Below are 5,495 nucleotides of genomic sequence, written 5' to 3'. Positions count from 1 at the left end.
ATGATAAAACCATACAATATAATAAAAACACAAATTCGTATAGCATATTTGAATCATACGAGACAGCTATGGCGTTCCATACTATCGACGCTTAAATGATTATCTCAGCAAATATATATGTCAAATAGGTCTATATGATGTTAAATCACCCGAGTAGAATAAATAATGACAAAGGTGATATAACACCATATGGATCGAAACAAGGGTCCTTCATTTTTATATTAGATATATCGTTTCTTTAAAAGTGTCAAATAAATCTCTAATGTGCATATCAATTACAAGAAAGGTGTTAGTCAAAGAATACAACCGTTTAGAATGCAGTGTTTAGGCAATGGACTTCTCAAAGGAATATTGACTCGGTGTTTCTTAAAATGGAAACACATTCCGATACCGAACTATCTTTTTGGTACAGTTCTTCTGCATTGGTATCGAAATTATTGTTGATTTATGAATTATTTATTAATGATTCTTCAGGTTGTTTATACAGTCTACACACAGAACATGAGAAGAATTATGTAAAAACTAATGAATGATTAAGTGGTGGTTGTTTGACAAACTGCTACAGGTTTTCTTTCCAATGCTTGGGAAATGTAAAAGTAAACTTTGAGACTCCAATGTTTTCCATTCATTATCAAGTGAAATTTTGTTCCTTGATGCTAAATTCATTATATAGGTTATATAGACACGAGAACTAGCCAAATATGTCTCTTACTGACCCTAATTAATGGCTTTATATGGTGTTAGTAACGGACTTTATATCTAAATATGGTGTCAGTGTTGTTCCGCTTTTATTACTAATCATAACTCAACAACTCGTTATTTCAAATCTATGTCCATTAAAAGTTATACGTGATATCGTCTGTCTGTCAGTCCAGATATTATTTCTCAGTACACACCAGTATATTTATGTATAATCTGTGTTTTTTTTCAATAAATGGTCAGCATTGGATATATTTCCTTGGCCTGCTATGTTAGTTTTTCGCTGAATCAGAGACAGTGGCTCTTCTGAAATACCTGGCTGTATTCTGTGTACTTTTTGCAAAAGGTTTCAATAAAACATATATATTGTTTAATACCGGTTTTGTATTATGCTTTCGTTCCAGTATTCGATAGCATAAACATTTTTGTATCAATTTAAGTGCTATACTGTACCTGCATAAAAGAAGCCGGCGTTTGCAAGCTCATTTACGTCCTGTACTCTACGTGGCCAGTTTGTGTAGGTGCTCAACACCGCGAAGTTTGGATTGCGTATCTGGGAATTTAAGCGATCCGCTTCTTCGCCACCTTTTACAGTCTCTCCTTTGTAAGATGTTCTGTCATATATGACCTCAACATTCCGCGGACGTTCTGGAATAAATGTGTTTGATAGTATCTCTCATTATCTTGAAATGTTGAAGATTCGATCAGTTTGTTGATGTTGTTCCACTCATACAGTTTGTTTCCCCTATTAGAGATGCCGACCATAAGCGGTATATATATAGCGTCTAAGAATATCTGAATTAAAATAAACAAATACTAACGGGATTTGCGAAATTGAACGGAATTATTTTACCTGTCAATACAACTATTATGATTTCAGTAAGGCTATCTACTCAACCGCACATTCATTTCGTAGCTGTGTACCTCTGAACAATTTTTACCGAAGTAATGGATCGACATTGAGATCAGAAGAGGCAAGTAGTTCAATAAATTTCATGTGGTTTATATTCATTTAAAAAAATACGATAAAACGCAGTCTAAGTAAAGATTACTAGACGACAAATTTATAAAGAATGGTTGTTCCCCTTACAAAACGCACCGTATACGTTTCGTATATATATACATATACATATGCTTTATAAGCATGTTTGTATGTGACAATTGATGCTTACAATGTATTCCTAACGAATGTATCTCAAGCAGAATAAAATATTAGTTACAATACTAATTACACTCTAGCACAAAACAAATATTCTATCTTTAAATCGATAAATATATTATAAAAACACACCGAACGACCAATTATAATAGATACGCTATCAAATTGTAGGCAGTCTATGCGCAAAAAATAATTACATATTATATAGTCCTCGTCAGGATTTATTTTGCAGTTTTATTTAGACATGTTTTCGTACTTTCTCATATGCAGTCCACATCAAAATGAACACACATCTAAAAATTGCAAAAAATTGTTTTGAAGAGATGTTCTAAAGCTTTGGTGTACGATCTTAAGTTCAAGTAATATTTACAAAAAAAAAACATTTTAGAAAACCCTATTTGGTTTAATAGTAAAATCAAAATAAATCATAAAGTTATTTTTAAGAAGTTATGGTATGAAAAGGGTGTTCTATTTATCTATAACATTTTGAAAATAGACAAATTCATATATAGTCTAGAAGAATTTCGTGAAAAGTATAATATTCAAACCAATTTTCTAGAATATTAGGGTATAATCATGTCATCAGAAACAATCAACAAAGTTTTGACTCTGAAAAAATATAACCCTTCCCAACATACCAATAAACCTCAAATTAATTTAAAGCTGTAAAAAAGGTGTTCAAAATATATATACTGTTTTAATTAAAAATGAAGTTATACCTACTGCTCAAAATAAATGGAATCAAATTTTGAAATTGATCGAGATGGACGGGGATATATTTATAAACACCCTTTTAATGATACTACTTACTCCAAGCTTCAATGGTTACAATTCCGAATAAATTACAAAATACTAACTACAAAAACATGTCTATTAAGAATTGGTAAATCAAACAACAATCTATGTACATTTTGTAAAACACATCCAGAAACAATCACTCATATATTTTGGGAGTGTGAAAATGTATCAAATTTGATTGAACAATTAAGAATTTCTATAATTACTAAAGATTTAAGTCTTAGATTTGAAAAACAGGATTTTATTTTCGGCAAGCAAGATAGTTCAAATACTAGTTTTCATATTGAAAATTTGATACTGCTTCTAGTAAAACAATACATTTACAACTGCAAATGTCTAGAAAAAGAACTCAATTTAAACAGTCTAAAAAAATCATATTAAATTTGAACTAAAAGCTCACAGGATTATAATATCCAACAGTAATTAAACGCAGAATTTTTTTTTTAATTCTTGAAAGATATGTGTCCTAGGTTTGTCCCCCTCTTTTTTTTTGTCTTGTCTTTGATGTATTTTCTTTATCAAGAGTTGTCTTCCCTAGTTCACTTTGTCACTACATCTGTAGGAAGGGAAATAACTCTTGATATATCTTTTATGTGAGTGGTAATATATGTGTGTATTTTGTTATGTTAATAAGATACTTGTAAATACATGTACATACGTTGAAATATGCAATTTAAAATAATTCTTCAAATGTAAATCGTATTGTACTTGTCTTTCATGCATCTTCTGTACATTTTGTGTTGTGTATATTTTTTTGAAAAAAAATGAATAAAAAACAATGAACACAGAAAGCGTTGTGTGAAAATGTACAAAATTTCTTTAATATTATTAATACCAATTCAAGCTTATTCAAGACTTCAACCCTAATGAAATGTAATTAAGCGAAATCCATTTGATTCTTTTGGGTAAACTATGATATGATTATGATAAACAACTTTTAATCGTATATTTATCATGATAGTTGAAAGGTACTCATAATAGAAATGATACACACCTGACGCTGATTCAATGCCTGAGTTGGGTGCAGCGGTCGGAGCTTGAATGCTTAGTTGGACAGGTTCGGAATTTCTCTTTTGAAAGTAAACAAATTTGTTTAAGAAGATGAAAAATTAAAATGTATGGTTATTTTTTTGTTTATGTTAACTTATATTAAAATTGCTCTCTAGAAATTATGAATGGTGATTTTAGCAGCAAATCCCATATCATCTTTCAAACTTGCTCAATGCAATGCTTGCGAATGCTGTCAGCGTCACTTTCAAAATTTTATACGCTTCAACTTGGAAGTCTGAACATCTGAACATAAACTCCGTGTAGACACATGCTGATATCCTCACCATCTTCTGACATCAATAAAGTAACTGGCGTTGATCAGCTAGATCAGTGTTAACAGGGGCATATTTGGCACATGAACGGAATATAATGTCTCTACTTGTCTAATCACTTACCTTTTTATGAACGTCTTGGACAAACTCCTTCCCTTTCACTTTTAGTAGAAAGTGACAATCTGGAAACCAGCGGGCGTGTTCTACCCATGGGTCGTTTTCAGGTTCCCACTTCTTCAGGCCTCCGTCACAGTAGTAACATCGCACTAAGTCCTCGCATCCTACGAACAATATTTTATTAATCTAAATCATTGTTTAAAATCCATAGCCACAATTCAATCACGAAACAAAGCATGAGATAAAAAAAGCAATTTATCCTTATTCAGTTAGTTAACCCTTTCATTGGCTAGGGCTTGAATTAATTAAATAAAGTCTAGGTACATATTTAAATTATAATAAAAATTTTCAGCGGTCTTGGTGTTGTTGGTAAAACAGTTCAAGAAATTTTACAATTATATCATATAAAACTAATAAAACTTTTTCTGTACAATACTACGCCATGACGGTATTTACTCCTTATAATATCGCAATGTGTGTGTTTATGGCCTTCGATAGAAATTCCAGATCATATTTCGTAATTTCTAAGAATCTACTAGCATGCTATATGTAGTAGTATTTATATTTTATTGACAACATTCATCAATAGTTAATCAACGCTAAACAGAAAGTCAGATACATGCAATAACAAATTGCACATCAGTAATTTTACATGGTATATTTGTATTTCGCTGAAATATATAAAAAAAAACAATACTTGTAATAACTTACCTGTGTAGAAAAAACCGGCTCTTGCGAGCGGATCTTGCGTTTGTAACTGGTTATTGTTAGACCAATTCTCGTTCTTAAATGTCTCGCTTCTTTTTTTGGCTTGAGCATATTGTGGGTATTTTGGAGAGAAACTCTAAACATAAACCAGTACTAACAATTAGTCGATGAACAATTCCACACTTTATATGAAAATGTTTTTTTATACAAAGTAGTCAGGACTATATACATATAATGATAAACAAATCGACTGCTGTTACTGGAATAGTCAATATGAAATGAGAGACGTAAGGTGCGATAACAGAGTTATCGTTCCTTTGGAACGAATGTTAACCACGACGATTTTAACCTACCAACACGCTTATAACCGCAAGTTGGGTAATAAGGAAATTGACAGAAAGTTTTTAATGATATTTTACAGTTAAGTTAATCCAGGCGTGATCTATCTTCTGAGATAGTTGTTGACTCTACGAAAATTCATTTGAGGGAGAAATTTTGGGTCAAACAGGCAAAAATCGACATTTTCACCGCTAGTTTCTGTTTAATTCGTCCTGTTGAATTTAATGATACAGTAGATGAACAGAAATTATCAGTAGTAAAAAGGTGATGTTTTTCTGAATAAAATGGTTCCTTTAAGTCTTTAATAGGTGCCACAAAACTCCAACACGGTGGTCTCGAAATTAGGTATATTT

At 31.4% G+C, this 5,495-nt stretch overlaps 1 long non-coding RNA gene across 1 annotated transcript; it reads right to left on the bottom strand.

Annotated features, from left to right (window-relative positions):
- Positions 1 to 924: 924 nt before the first annotated feature.
- On the bottom strand, positions 925 to 4,947 carry LOC138313574 (uncharacterized). The gene is made up of 4 exons (XR_011207231.1): positions 4,807 to 4,947; positions 4,102 to 4,259; positions 3,651 to 3,726; positions 925 to 1,347 (listed from the first exon to the last, which is right to left on the bottom strand). It is a non-coding gene; the product is annotated as an uncharacterized lncRNA (long non-coding RNA).
- Positions 4,948 to 5,495: the final 548 nt, after the last annotated feature.

Source organism: Argopecten irradians, unplaced genomic scaffold (assembly GCF_041381155.1).
Source record: "Argopecten irradians isolate NY unplaced genomic scaffold, Ai_NY scaffold_0758, whole genome shotgun sequence".
NCBI classification, from domain to species: Eukaryota; Metazoa; Mollusca; class Bivalvia; order Pectinida; family Pectinidae; genus Argopecten; species Argopecten irradians.
The sequence above is the reverse complement of the archived record's forward strand: the minus strand, read 5'-3'. Positions and strand labels throughout refer to the sequence as shown.